Genomic DNA, 16,193 nt, shown 5'->3' with positions numbered 1-16,193 from the left:
TAGCTAGCAATATGTTTAAGTGATTGGCCAAGTAGTGATTTAAAAATATAGTTTCTGAGAAATAATTTTGGTAGTCTGGGCAGTGGGAAATGAACAAGTAGCCTCCTACAACAAATTGGTTGGAACATGGCTGCCTATATCCATATAAAACTTGAGAAAACTTAAGAAGAAATTCTAGACACAAAAGAACAGAGTTAGGCAGAGCTTCTTGGTAGCCAGCATTTTTCTGGCTGCTTGTATATGCCACAGCTCCTTTAAGATCAGTCTTCCTGATTCAGTGATAGCAAAAATAGAAAAAAAAAACTGAAATGGATACAAAATAGAGATCCAGCTATGGAGCATTTAAATGGGTTTTGTGAGCAGAGTGCTGCAGCTTGCTTAATGGCAACATAGATATGCTGTGTACCTGAAAAAGGGGCTGTGAGCCTGGCTCACACCAAAAAGACCTCCTCACTGCCATTTTGGACTGGGAAGAGCCAAAAAAGCAAAGCATTCTTAGTCTTAGCAAGAATGTTTACCTGCTTAACAAATTAAGAAGTAATCCTGGAAAGAAAAGGATTTCAGATACACAATAGGACAGATTCAGACATAAATAAGGCACATTGTGTTCAAAAAATATTTATAGGCTTGAAAGAGAGAAAAAAGAATATAGAGGGTTATAAAAAGAAGTAAATTGTTTTAAAAATAAAACAAAGTATTTAGAGACAGAGTAAGACAGTCATGAATGAATTGAGTAAAGATAATAAAATAAATATTAAAAAGTAATAGAGTAAAAACAAACAAGTCATGTAAATATTGAATATACACAGAGAGATTGGATTGTGTATATTATTGTCATTTTTTAATTTTTTTTTACTGCAGAGAAATATTTGTTTCTTGAAGCTCCTAAGCTAAATCCACAAAAAGGTGTCTTGACTTCAAAATTTGGGTCTAAGGATATGTTGCTTTGAAAAAGATGTTCTTTTGTTTCCACAGAGAATGATAACCTGTGGATCTTTTCCAGACTAATGTGGTTTTATGGACCAAGAGCCCCTGAAAGGTCACTGTGAATACCCCTCAAAATACTTTGCCCAACAAAAAGCAGGAAGCAGCTTGGAGAGAGCTATGCCCATATTCCCAAATATTGTGTATAAATGTCTGTTTGCATTTAAAGGGGGATATGATAAAGAGATTTTCATTGATATGGATCTTTGTGTATTCATACAAATTTCAGGTCAATTTTGTTTTATGTATATTTCTGCTCTTGATTAAGGTATTGTGTTTGTGCAGCTCATTTAAAAATGTAACGTAGAATTAAGAAATACAGGTTAATAGATAGTCATAATAGTCAAGCTTTTAATCATGTTAAGTTTTCTAGATATACAAAGATATATTTCAGTTAGGTAGGTATTCTTCAAATCATTCAGAGATCTTCAGAACATGACATTTAAAACATTTTAATAACTTAGGACTTTTCATGATAATGAGATACATCTGCTTATGGCAGCACCAATTACTTCAAGAGGATGATAGGCATTGAAGAGACTCCTTATGGCATTGGTTAGTCATTTGGGTAAGAAACTGCTCTTGCCTGGACTGCTCGATGTTATTCTGTATAAACTGGACTCGCAGGACCCACTGAAAAATGTCTGCTGAAGTTTCTTAAAGAAGATGAGACAGTCCTTCAGGGTTCCTGCTTTATGAAAGAGTCTGCAAGACATTCTGCAGGACACAGAAGAAAATGACTGAAAAACTGCCAATATAGGTGGAACTGTCTTTGAAATTTCCTGCTTTTATGGAAAAGTCTGCTGGATATTATGGGTCAGTAGACTGAAGATGGATGCTCCAATGATACAGAAGAACTTTGGGTGACTGTCCAGGAAATGAGATGTCTCTGTCTATTCTAGAGTTTGGAAGTTGCCTACAATGCACTTCCTGTTTACTTAGATAATATTATATCCTTCTAGGGTCTTTGAAGGAGTTGAAGAAGTTGAAGAATAGATAGTTATAATTATAGATTTCCTTAGCCATGTTAAAAGATATAGTAGATATACATATTATAACTGTAATTCTTGCTTGACACCTGTCTTATTATATGTGATTTTACTATGTTAAATTAAAAACCTTTCTGTTTATTTAAACAGAGAAGGGGAAGTAATGTAGGATTCCCCTCTGTCTGCTGTGATTATCAATGATTAATAAAGAAACTGCTTTGGACCTATAGCAGGGCAGAACAGAGGTAGGCAGGAAAGCTAAACTGAATGATGAGAGGAAGAAGGCAGAGTCTGGGGATGCCATGTAGCCCAGCCAGAGACAGACACTTGATGGAATCTTGCTTCCAGATGAAACCTTGCTGGTAAGCCATAGTCATGTGGCAATGCACAGATTAAGAGAGATGGGTTAATTCTAGATGTAAGAGCTATCTTTCCATATGCTTAAGTGATTGGCCAAGCAGTGATATAAATAATATAGCTTCTTTGTGATTATTTTGGGAGTCTAGGCCACTGGGAAATGAACAGATTCCCTGCAAGGGTATGGTGTTGTAACACGAATAATAAAAACACGGAGACTGATAGTGGGGCTCAACCCGAAGATCAGAAAAGCAAGCAACCAGTCACTGGCTCTTACCTCTACCTCAGACTGAAAATGGGTGATTCTGCTTCCATGAATCCTCAGAATGAAACTGAGCCTGAGACCTCCTGTTTTATATTTCTCTCTAGTGTTGGGATTAAAGGTGTGTATAACTACTCCCTGGCCTGTATGGCTGACTAGTGTGACTGCTTTGCACTAATTCTTGGTGTGACTGCTTTGCACTAATTATTGAGCAAGATTGCTTTCTTAAGATCCAAATAATATACCACTATATTTCCCTGTTTTGTCTAAAATAAAAAGAAGGCTATAACTAACATAGCAAAAACTATAAAGAATAAGATATATATATATATATATATATACTATAAACAGGCAATAAATACATCAACAATATCTACTCCATTTTTATTTGACCAATTCAGAGAAAATACACCATATCTATCCTGTCTTGGTGAGTCCAAAGTCTTGTGCCTAATTTATTTTCTATCGTAACTTGTTTTCTGTATCTGATAAACAAATAAAACTGCAACTATCTCGTCTTCAACTACATCAGAGAACCAAGAAGGAAATATTATTAACTGAGTAAGCAGGAAGGGAGAGAAAGGGACTTTCAAAACTGTGAGAAATGACAAAACAAATGGCTACTTGGACAATCACTCAAAGTTCCTCTGCAATGTTGGAGCATCCATCTTATGTCACAAGCTTAGCATATTTGAAAGACTTCTGTGAAGCAGGATGTTCTGAATGGCTATCCCTCTTAGTCTTGACAATGTTTGGCAATCACCTTTTTTTGGTGTCCTGCTTGTATTAGGACAGCATACTGTCAATAGTCGAGGCAAGGGCATTTTCTTGCCCAGTTGCTTACTTTTGTTATAAAGAAAGTAAACTCTATATGGAGTTTATTTGATGCCCATTATCTTCTCTGACGTAGATTGGTGCTTCCAGGAGTAAATATGTCTCATTGTCAGAAAAAGGCCTATATTATTAAAACATTTTAAATGCCATGTTCTATAGATCTGTAAAGTATTTGAAAATGACCTGTTTAAAATACATCTTTGACATTGAAAACATAACTAATGTGACTACAAGTTCAATTATGATAGACAATTAACTTCTAATCTGCAATTCCTTATTATCCTAAACAGTAGGTAATAATAATTTTCAAGGACTAGAAAGTTGATTTATGTTGTTAAATGAGTTGTATAGATACAATATCTTGAATAAGATTAGAAATATATGTACAGTATAGTCAAACAAACTTAATCTCATATTTGTATTAATATATAAAATTTGCATACAGTATTAAAAGTCCAATACAATGTAAAACATTTAAAATTAGTAGTTATTTTTAAAATGTAGGTTCAATAATTTACACTTCTATCTTATCATATCTATATGCTTCCTTATTTCTTTTCAGAGTAGATTCATTAGACTACCCTTTTATCTATCATATCTGTAGCTCCCATTTTCCTTTTCAAAACAAGAATGTTGAATCTCATTTCCTTTGTTTAGCTTATTTCCTGACCATTACCAACAGTAACTTGTAACCAGTTTGATCCCTAAACAATGGCAAATATCCATAACCCAGTGAAAGACCAAAAACCCCACCTCATATCTTGAGAATGTGGGCATTGTATTCTTAAATTGCTTCCCATTGTCTGGGGTGAAGGAATCTTTAGGGGATCCTGAAAAGAGAAGTTAATTGTCAAGTCCTGGGAGAGGTAGCTATTTTATTTGTTGTCCAGTCTCTCTGTAATGGGAAAGGTCAGGGCTTGTCTCAAGTCATGACTCAAGTAGTCTGTTAGGCTGGATCATCTAAACTAGTCACCTTAAAATTGCTAGTAATTCAAAGTTGATCTTTAGATAGTGTTTTTTTCAAGTTTTTTTTGTTACTATTATTATTATTAAAAAATTTTTCACCTCCTCCCATTTCCCTCTCCCTCCCTCCATTCCTCCTCCCGCTCCCTCTCCAGTCCAAAGAGCAGTCAGGGTTCCCTGCCCTGTGGGAAGCCCAAGGTCCTCCCCCCTCCATCCAGATCTAGGAAGGTGAGCATTCAAACAGACTAGGTTCTAACAAAGCGAGTACATGCAGTAGGATCAAATACCAGTGCCATTGTCCTTGGCTTCTCAGTCAGCCCTCCTTGTCATCCACGTTCAGAGAGTCCGGTTTGATCACATGCTCCATCAGTCCCAGTCCAGCTGGCCTTGGTGAGTTCACATTAGATCAGTTCCACCATCACAGTGAGTGGGCTCACCCCTTGCGGTCCTGACTTCCTTGCTCATGTTCTCCCTCTTTCTGCTCCTCATAAGGACCTTGGGAGCTCAGTCCAGTGCCCCAATGTGGGTCTCTGTCTCTATCTCCATCCATCGCCAGATGAGAGTACTATGGTGATATGCAAGATATTCATCAGTGTGGCTACAGGATAGGGCCATTTCAGGTGCCCTCTCCTCAGCTGCTCAAGGAACAAACTGGGGACAAATCCTTGGACACCTGTGAACCCCTCTAGAGTCCAGTCTCTTGCAAACCCTAAAATGGCACCCTTAATCAATGAAACAAAGAGCTGGTTCTTTGAGAAAGTCAACAAGATTGACAAACCTTTATCCAAATTAATCAAAAGGCAGAAAGAGAACATGCAAATTAACAAGATCAGAAATGAAAAGGGGGACATAACAACAGACATGGAGGAAATTCAGAGAATCATTAGGTCTTACTACAAAAGCTTATATGCCACAAATTCAGAAAATGTAAAAGAAATTGACTTGTTTCTAGATAAATACCATTTACCAAAATTAAATCAAGACCAGGTGAACAATTTAAATAGACCTATAAATCATGAGGAAATAGAAGCTGTCATAAAAAACCTCCCAACCAAAAAAGCCCAGGACTAGATGGTTTTAATGCAGAATTTTATCAGAATTCCCAAGGAGAGCTGATACCTATATTCCTTAATGTTTTTCACATAATAGAAACAGAAGAGTCATTGCTAAACTCCTTTTATGAAGCTACAGTCACCCTGATTCCAAAACCACACAAAGACCCAACCAAAAAAGAGAATTATATAGCAATCTAACTCATGAACATCGATGCAAAATTTCTCAATAAAATTCTGGCAAACAGAATCCAAGAACACATCAAAAAAAAATTATCCATTATGATCAAGTAGGCTTCATCCCAGAGATGCAGGGCTCGTTCAACATATGAAAAAGCTATCAATGTAATCCATCATATAAATAAACTGAAGGAAAAACACATATGATCATTTCATTAGATGCTGAAAAAGCATTTGACAAAATTCAACACCTCTTTATGATAATAAAGGTTTTGGAGAGGTTAGGGATACAAGGATCATACATAAATATAATAAAAGCAATATATAACAGGCCAACAGTTAATATCAAATTAATTGGAGAGAAATTCAAAGCCATTCCACTAAAATCAGGAACAATAAAAGGCTGTCTATTCTCACCATATCCCTTCAACATGGTGCTTGAAGTTCTAGAAATAGCAATAAGACAACATAAGGAGATCAAGGGGATTTGAATCGGAAAGGAAGAAGTCAAACTTTTGTTATTTACAGATGATATGGCAGTGTACATTAGTGACCCCAAAAACTCTATCAAAGAACTCCTACAGCTGATAAATACCTTCAGTGATGTGGGAGGATACAAGATCAACTCCAAAAAATCAGTAGCCATCCTATAGAGAAAGGATAAAGAAGCAGAGAGGGAAATCAGAGAAACTTCAGCTTTTACGATAGACATAAATAGCATAAAGTATCTTGGGGTAACTCTAACCAAGGAAGTGAAAGATCTATTTGACAAGAACTTTAAGGCATTGAAGAAAGAAATTGAAGAGGACACCAGAAAATGGAAAAACCTCCCCTGCTCTTGGATGGGTAGGATCAACATAGTAAAAATGACAATTCTACCAGAGGCAATCTATAAATTCAATGCAATTCCCCTTAAAATCCCAAGAAAATTCTTCACAGACCTTGAGAGAACAATAATCAACTTCATATGGAAAAATAAAAAACCCAGGATAGCCAAAACAATCTTATACAATAAAGGAACTTCTGGAGGCATTGCCATCCCCGACTTAAAACTCTATTACAGAGCTACAGTAATGAAAACAGCTTGGTATTGTCATAACAACAGAGAAGTCAACCAATGGAATCGAATAGTAGACCCAGATATTAACCCACAAACCTATGAATACCTGATTTTAGACAACGGAGCTAAAAGTATATAATGGAAATAAGAAAGCATCTTCAACAAATGGTGTTGGCAGAAGTGGATGTCAACCTGTAGAAGAATGAAAATAGATCCATATCTATCACCATGCACAAAACTCAAGTCCAAATGGATTAAAGACCTCAATATTATTCTGAACACACTGAACCTGATAGAAGAGAAAGTGGGAAGTAGTCTACAACATATTGGCACAGGAGACCACTTCCTAGGTAGAACCCCAGTAGCACAGACAATAAGGGCAACATTGAATTAAAGGAACCTCCTAAAACTGAGAAGCTTCTATAAAGCAAAGGATACTGTCATTAAGACAAAAAGGCAACCTACTGATTGGAAGAAGATCTTCACCAACTCTGCAACAGACAAAGGTCTGATCTCCAAAATACATAAAGAACTCAAAAAACTAGACTTTAAAATGCTAATTTACCCAATTAAAAATGGGGCTCTGAACTTAACAGAGAATTCTCAACTGAAGAAGTTCAAATGGCCAAAAGACACTTAAGGTCATGCTCAACCTCCTTAGCAATCAGGGAAATGCAAATCAAAACAACATTGATATACTATCTTACACCTTTCAGAATGGCTAAAATCAAAGACACCAATGATAGCTTTTGCTGGAGAGGATGTGAAGTAAGGGGAACACTCATCCATTGCTGGTGGGAATGCAAACTTGTGCAACCACTTTGGAAATCAGTGTGGCAGTTTCTCACGAAATTCGGGATCAACCTACCCCAGGATCCAGCAATACCACTCTTGGGAATATACCCAAGAGATATCCTGTCATACTACAAAAGCATTTATTCAACTATGTTCATAGCAGCATTACTTGTAATAGCCAGAACCTGGAAACAACCTAGATGCCCCTCAATGGAAGAATGGATAAAGAAAGTGTGGAGTATATGCACATTAGAGTACTACTCAGTGGTAAAAAACAATGATACCTTGAATTTTGCATGCAAATGAATGGAAATAGAAACCATTATCCTGAGTGAGGTAACCCAGACCCAAAAAGATGAATATGGTATGTACTTACTCATTAGTGGATTCTAGACATTATAGTTGAGCCTATAATTCTTGATCTTAGAGAAGCTAAATAGGAAAGTGAATCCAAAGAAAAACATGTAGTTATCCTCCTGGATATTGGAAGTAGACAAGATTGCTAGTCAAATATTGAGAGCCTTGGGTGTGGGCATAAGGGGAGATGGGTAGAGAGAAGTGAGAAAGGGAGTATGGAGAGACCTTGGGGGAATGGGATGGTTGGGATAGAGGAAGAGTGGAGCAGTTTAGATAGTGTTTTTTAACTTAGTGGTGTTATTATAGCTGTTGAGGAATCATGTTTGTGGAAACCTATCTTCCTTTTGGAGACCTCAAATGTCACTGGTAGACATCCTCATAGTTCACTGCAGAAAATTAATACTCAAACCTGAAATTATGTACATGAAGGTAGATGAAACATTTTTTCTTGAATTAGTTAGTACTCTTTGTGACCATTAATATTATGACAAAAATTAAATATATATATATATATAGGTGTGTGTGCTTATGTTTGTATTAATCTTATAAAAATATTTAAGAAAAATTGTTCAAGATTCAATATAAAACCAAAGGATTATGAGATTAGTGGCAATAAAATAATCCTTACATATTTGTTTCTCTTCTGTTCCATATCAGGTGGCTCTTTGAACATGAGACAAAGATTATGCTTGAGTTTAGAGAAGGAGAGAGCCATACTCCAAATTCAAAACCAGCTTGATTTTTAATTAGACTGGAAATTTAAAAAGGCTACTTGAATTATATGTCTGTAGAGAACAGAAGAAACAAACATTTGGGAAGATTTTTGAAATATTATCCTGCTGAAAATGTGATATATCTATAGGTTAATTTACTATTTTTCTTGAGACATATTTTCTTGATGATTTGTCCTTTTCCTTCAGATGTATCATTTATCTAGTGGTCTTCAGATTCCTTAGCTGGGTATCTTTATCTTTCTGAAAAGACAGAAACAAACCCTTCCTCAACCCTAATTTTGGGGAGATTCCCTTTTGGCAAGTTATATCTCATCAAATGAAAAAAAAAAAACATTTGTTCATTTTATAGTATCATCTGGTATAAATTCTGTGGTTTCAATATGTTAAACTACTCTGTCTTCATATTGTGAATTGGTAACTATGTTGAAAGGTTCTTTAAAATCTCTTAGTACCATGAGAATAACATTATGACTTTTTGACAGAATAATAAGGGCTTTGATGTATTTTGCCTAAATTTTCTGATTTGTAACTTGCCTTTCTGATTTATTTTCATCATAATAAGGGCTTTGATCCACTTTACGTAAATTTTCTGATTTGTAACTTGCCTTTCCTGATTTTTTTGCATCAGTACAGGATGTAGGGGCTCCAGTTATTGGTGTGTCCCATATAATGCAAGTAAGGATCCAGTTAGTTCTCGTTATAAGTTAAATTTTCTTGCTTTTGGTATAGTTGTTGTTAATATCTTCCCTAAAATTACTACAAGCTCTTTTCAGGGTTCACTTTCTTCTCATAATTTTTCAATTTTATCATTATTAAAAGGAACCTATAATTTTTGCTGGATCTATTCCAGCTAATTGACAAAGTCTCAATTTTCCCTTTAGAATTAACTCAGAGATCTTTTTTGACCTAAGTTTTTAATTTTTTACTTGGTTTATGTCATAAAAAATCCATTCTAAGTTAATATCTTCTTTCTGCATTAAAATTCTCATAGGAGAATGATTGGAGTGTAATATGATCAGAGTGCAGTTAAGATGTGGATCCACATGATCCACAAGTGCCTTCTCTAATTTTTCTCTCAGCTTCAATTGATAATTCTCTGGGATTACTTAAGTCCTTTCTCACCATCTAAGGCTTTGTTTAAATTAATCAACTCATCAGGATCTATCATAATAATGTGTCCTAGATGGGAAATGTTTCTTTTCCTAGGAATGCTTAGAAGTCATTAAGAGTCTGTAATCCTTCTCTCCTAACTATAAGAGGCTATCTTTTAGTCAATAACGCAGGAAAGAGAATGCCAGACTGTTGAGAGCCCATTGGCTGAATTACATTGTTAACAACTCAGATGTGTAACCATTCTTCATTTTCCATATTTCTTTTAAACAACAAATACAGGAGAATTCCAAGGGCTGCTTAATTCATCAATATGCTAAGAATTTAGTTGCTTCTGCACCAGCTGTTCTAAAGCTTGTGATTTCTCTGTGGTTAAACGCCATTATACAACACATACAGGTTTGTCATTCAACCATATTAAAGGTAGGACTGTTGGTGCCTTTGTAAGATCAGCAGCCATTGTGCCCTGCTCTTGTACAACCTAAATGGTCAGTGACTGTTTTTTATAATATCTTGTAATATTTGTCTCAGAAATGTATGTCAATTTATGGTTTGCTTCTAAGACTGGGGGATTGTTAATTTGAGTATTCCATTGCTTTAACAAATCACATCCCCACAAATTCATTGCTATATTGGCCACATATGGTTTTAATATTCCTCTCTGTCCTTCTGGCCCCAAATATTTGACCCATTTCACACTCTGCTTTATCTGAGGTAAAGTTCTGATCCCTAAAACCTGAACATTTACATCCTGAAGAGATCAATTTGGATGCCAAGATTATGATGAAATTATTGTTATATTCACACCTGTATCTAGAAGAAATTCAATTACAATGAAATTTATTTGTATTTTTAATTTTGGTCTTTGCTCATTTATAGAAGTTTGCAAAAATACTTGCTTTATGTTTCTCCTGAATTTTTGTTCTCTCTTTTGTAACTGTTCTATTATCCAGAGGAGTATGGTTTCTCATAATAAGCATTAGGCTCTTTAATTACTCTGGGAAGGAGTTTCCCCAATGATGTCAGGAAATGACTGAACTAGATTTGAAATAGGGGCCTGCAAGAGGATCTTCACAGAGTTTCTTGACAGCAAAAGATTACATTGAATAACCCTTGTTGACCTACATTATTTAGCCCAATGCCTGCCTTTGCTATACCTTCTGCATAATCCAGAAGGGAGGGGCATTCTGAATGGATTATATTTAGGAAAAACATTATTTCTAGGAAGGCTCTGTTTACATTACAATCCCTTGAAAGGTGACCTTGTTTGCCACAATTGAAACACTTGACATTTCGATTTTTCTTCAAACCTCTGGAAATCACTTCTCCTATCCAGGCATCATCATGGTCTTGAGATTCAATAATAATTGTATCTCGAATCCATTTCTCCAAAGGTGCTGACCTTGCCTTTAATGGTCTGATTATCCTTTTCCATAGAGAATTCTCATTTTCAAGAGCCAGAGATTCAATTACTGTTTGTCTCACTTCTGAATCATTCTGAATCAATCTGAATGAACATTCTGAATCATTGGGATCATTCTTTTACAGCTTATATCAATTTTTGTAAAAAAAAAAAATCCATGCCGGTTTTTTTTTGGGGGGCCCTGTATGACTTTTGTAAATGAATCAATCTTTTTTCCTACTTCTTCTGTTCTGTCCCAAGCATTCATTGCTGTGGCATGGCAATAAAGCCAGGATGTGACCATCATTTAGAGATTGCTTTTCTCAGTAGCATAGTTTCCTTCTCCAAGACTTTGATCTTGGGAGATTTTCCTACCTCAAGCTTTACTTCATTGTTCAATAGTCATTGCCTCTTCTCTGGACCAGGTACTCCACTGTAACTGTGGACCAAGCTCTCAAACGACTTTAATCAACTCTATCCAGTTGTTAGGAATAATTCTATTACAAACTGACCATGAATTTAATATTTGCTTCACTAAAGATGAATGCATACCATATGAGACTATTGATTCTTTGAATATTCTTAAATCTAACATTGGCACAGGGGTTCATTCAGCTCTTAATCATTTGGCAATTCCTGTAAAGCTACAGGCAAATGTCTTGTTTTGTGAATTTATACCTCAAATGTTGGGCAAAATATAGCATGAATAATAAAAACTCAGACATAGATATTGGGTTTCAACCTAAATATCAGAAAGTAAATCAGCCAGTCCCTGGCTCTTACCTCTACCAGAGAGTGAAAATGGGCAATCTTGCTCCCAAGAATCTTCAGAATGAGACTGAAAATGAAAATGAGATCACTATATGTTGTTGTCAATAACAGATCCTTACATTCATTATAGCAGGCAAAAACTATGAACTTCCTTTTCCAAATACTCAAGAGTAGACTTTTTATGCATGATACCAGGGTATTTACTCTTGTAGAGAAAATTATTATGCCAAGTGATGTAACTTCTATACACTATACATGAATCTATCTATACAAATAACTAAATAAACACATTTTATATGGACTTTTAAGCATAAAATAACATGATTCCTTATATATTTTCAAACTTCTCAGTATCATTATTTATACCTCCTTCCCTATCTCTCAGTGTTACCATCTATTTCCTTTCAACAAATAATACTTGCATCCATGTTTCCCATTTTTTACTTCATATCACCTGTGTCCTGTTGTCAGCTACCCTTGAACTCCCCTATCCTTTGTCCCTTTTTACTCTCCTGCTTTCTATGGTTCTCTAGGTAATATATTCACACCTAAAGATTTGGATTTGAGAGCCACAACAGAATAGAACATGGGGCATTTGTCTTTCCAAGTCTATGTTATTGTACTTCATACAATATGTTCAAGTTCCACTCATTTACCTGCAAATTTGATCATTTCATTATTCTTTTTTTTAACAGATGTGCAAAACACCACTGTGTATAGGCACCATATTTTCATTGTCCATAAATCACTTGGTGAACATTTAAGTTGTTTACATTTCCAAACTATTGTGAATAGAGCATTAATGAACATGGATGAACAAATATGCATAAAGAAGAAAACTGAGTCTTTCAGCAAATGTCAAACAGTCATATAGTTGGGCCATATGGCAGATTTACTTTTAGGTTTTTGACAAATCCCAATTCTAATTTTAATACAAGCATCAGCTTGCAATCCTACCAACTATGAAATAAAGTTCCCTTTGCCTCACAACCTTCCCAGGAAATATACATTGTTAATTGTTTTTCTGATCTTAGCAATTCTAATTAGGTCACAGTGAACACTCTGAGTAGTTTTAATCTGTATTTCCATAATAGAGGTTATTTCTACTTTGTACCCATATTTGACTTAAAATAAAGAGGGAAGCAAGAAGCTACTTTAAACTATCATGTTAAGTCCTTATAGACATGTATACAACCACAGAAAGTACTACATAATCTTACTTTTATATGGGCTATAAAAAGATTGCTTTAATAAAACTTGACAGTAGAATGGTGATTACCAGAGGCTGAACAGCATGGAACGGGGAAAAATTTATTAATGGATACCAAGTTAGTTAGATTAGGCAATAAACTCTGGTATGCTATTGCAGATTAATGTGATTGAGTAGAGATGACTATATTGTACCATTAATTGAAAAACAAGCCTATAATGACTATGGAGATGCTTTGTTTTATGTCAACTTGATGCAAGTTAGAGCCATCTGAACCAGGGAATCTCAAGTGAGAAAGTGCTTCCATCAGATTGACCTGTAGATAAGTCTGTACAGCATTCTCTTGATTAATGATTGATGTGACATGATCCAGCCCACTGTGAAAGGTTCTAACCCTGGAGAGGTAATACAATTCCAAATTGTATATATAGTAAAGCAAGTTGAGCAAGTCATATAAGAGGTTTTATTGCATGCCTTCTGATCAGTTCCTGTCTCCATGTACCTGCTTGATATTTTTGCCTTGAGTTCCCTCAAGGGATATGTAAGCCAAATAAATCTCCTTTATCCCCAGTTTGCCTTTGGTTTTCATCTTTGTTATAACAATAGAAATCAAACAGAGATAGAGATAGCATAAATGGTGAAGTGCCCTCTTGTAGACTATTGTTTTAACTGGGCAAAGATATGTTACATTTGTTTATGTTGTGAAGTATTTTTTAACTGTATAAAGGTGTGTTATATTCTATTTGTTTAATGATGTAAACTGTGTAGTGCATTTGTTTCATCTTTCCTGCCTAAGGCATCTGATTGGTCTAATAAAAAAGCTGAATGGCAAATAGCTAGTTAGAGAAAGAATAGGTGGGGCTGACAGTGAGAGAGAATAAGTAAGAGGAGAAATCTAGGGCCCCGAAGAAGAATGAGAGAATAAGAGACACACCAAGGACAAGAAGCCAAGCAAGAAGCCAGCCAGATGTGAGAAGTAGTTAAAGAAAGTTATACAAAAATAAAAAGTAAAATTACTCAAGGCAAAAGGTGAAGATAAATAGGTTAATTTACGTTGAAAGAAATAGTCAGAAATGAGCCTAAGCTAGGCCTAGCATTAATAACTAATAAGAAGTCTTCATCTCATCATTTGAGAGCTGGGTGGTGACCTGAAAGAAAATACCTGGTACAGTGCCCTATGTACATATAAGTTTGAGGACTTGAGTTTGGATCCCTAGTACCCACAAAACTTGTGTGTAGGAGCATGCATCTATCACTCCGGTGTATGGAAAAGGTGGAGACAAGACTCATAGAGAACATTAGCCCACAAGTCTAGTTGAATATGTGCTCCATATTTATGGCGAAACCCTTCCTCAAATAAATAATGTAAAGATCTATTAATGAAGACCACATGATATCTACCTGTGAGTTCCACTCAAACTGATACAGATTTACACACACCCAAGTGCAAACACCTACAAAACAAATGAATACCCCTCCTATCACACACACACACACACACACACACACACACACACACATACACACACATACACACCAAATGAATGTTGAAAAATTTAAGAATAGTTCCATTCTTGTACTTTCCATGGTATAGCTTTCTGAGTGTTTTCCTTTGCCTAAATCTGGGGGGAGATAAGACTGAAAGGTTTCCCCCCAAAAGGTGCATGTGTCTGCAATACTTTCAGTAGTTTTAAAGGGAGGCATCACAGGCTAGGTTGGTATAGATATTTCTAATGCTTTTGTGTGACCTTTCTAGCTAGTCATGATAGATTTTAAGTACTCAAATCCAAAAGCTAAACTAAATGGACTCCCTTTTGTTATTCGAAGGATTTATAAAACAATGTGGGTTTCAACCACTTTCTTTTTTTTTGTTTGTTTTTTTTTTTTTGTAAATTTTATTAAATTATAAAAGTTTCCATTTCCGCCCCCCCTCCCAACACCCTCCCACTCCCCTCACTCCCCCCCTCCTTCCCCTCCGTCCCCCAGGGCAGTCAGGGTTTCCTGCCCTGTGGGAAGCTCCAGCTCCCTCCCCCTCCCTCCAGGTCCAGGAAGGCGAGCGTCCAAACAGACTGGATCCCCAAAATCCAGCATATGCAGAGGAAACAGGTCCCAGTGTCATAGTCAATGGCTTTTCAGAAAGACCCCGGGCCAGCCACAGTCAGAGAATCCAGCCAAATTCCGAGAATCTGGCTAGATCACGTCCTTGTTCAGTCCCAGTCCGACTGGCCCTGGTAAATTCTCATCAGATCCGTTCCCTTGTATCAGTGGGTGATAGCATCCCTCGCAGTACTGATTTCGTCTTTCATGTTCCTCCTCCTTCCGCTCCCCCTCCGGACCTCGGGGGGCTCAATCCGTTGCTCCAATGTGGGCCTCCGACTGCATAGCCGTCCTTCGCCAGACGAAGGATCTATGGTGATAAGCAAAATATACATCAGTATGGTCATGGGCCACGGCCGATTCAGGCACCCTCTCCTCTGTCCAGAGAGCAATCTGGGGGATTTCTCCTTGGACCTGGGATCCCATATATAATCAAGTCTCCTGTAAACCCTAAAATGGCTCCCTTAGTTGAAATATATTGTTCCCTGATCCCATATTCATCCTACCTCCCTCCCCCCCCCCATCCCCGGCCACCAAGCTTTCCCCATTCCTCCCCTACTCCCTTCTCTCTAGCCCTCTCCCCCTCCATCGACCCTCCCACCCCCCCATGCACCCGAGGTTACCTGGGACTCTTGTCTATTTCCTACCTCCTGGTGGATAGCTAAATAATCTTTATCAGGTTCATCTTCTTATTTAGCTTCTCTAGGATCACGAATAATAGGCTCAAAGACCTTTAATTATGTTTCAACCACTTTCTAATGTGACTTAGAGTTAAGCAGTGAAAGGAGGGAAGAAGAGATAAAGAGATTACAAAATATGTCCAACTGAAGATAGTGCTTAAAACTTACTTCAACTTATTATCTCATTCTTATTCTCTCATTAATCAGTTGCAAAAGTTAACTCTGATTTTTTTTCACATTATATACTGCTGTGTGAATAAATAGTATTGGGATAATATGTTAATTCAAAGCTTTATATATTCTTTTAAGTTAAGTAAATAATGTGGTAATTGGAGAAAACATCAGTTGAGTTGTAG

This window comes from Myodes glareolus, chromosome X (genome assembly GCF_982192425.1).
Source record: "Myodes glareolus chromosome X, mMyoGla1.1, whole genome shotgun sequence".
Taxonomy (NCBI): domain Eukaryota; kingdom Metazoa; phylum Chordata; class Mammalia; order Rodentia; family Cricetidae; genus Myodes; species Myodes glareolus.
The sequence above is the reverse complement of the archived record's forward strand: the minus strand, read 5'-3'. Positions refer to the sequence as shown.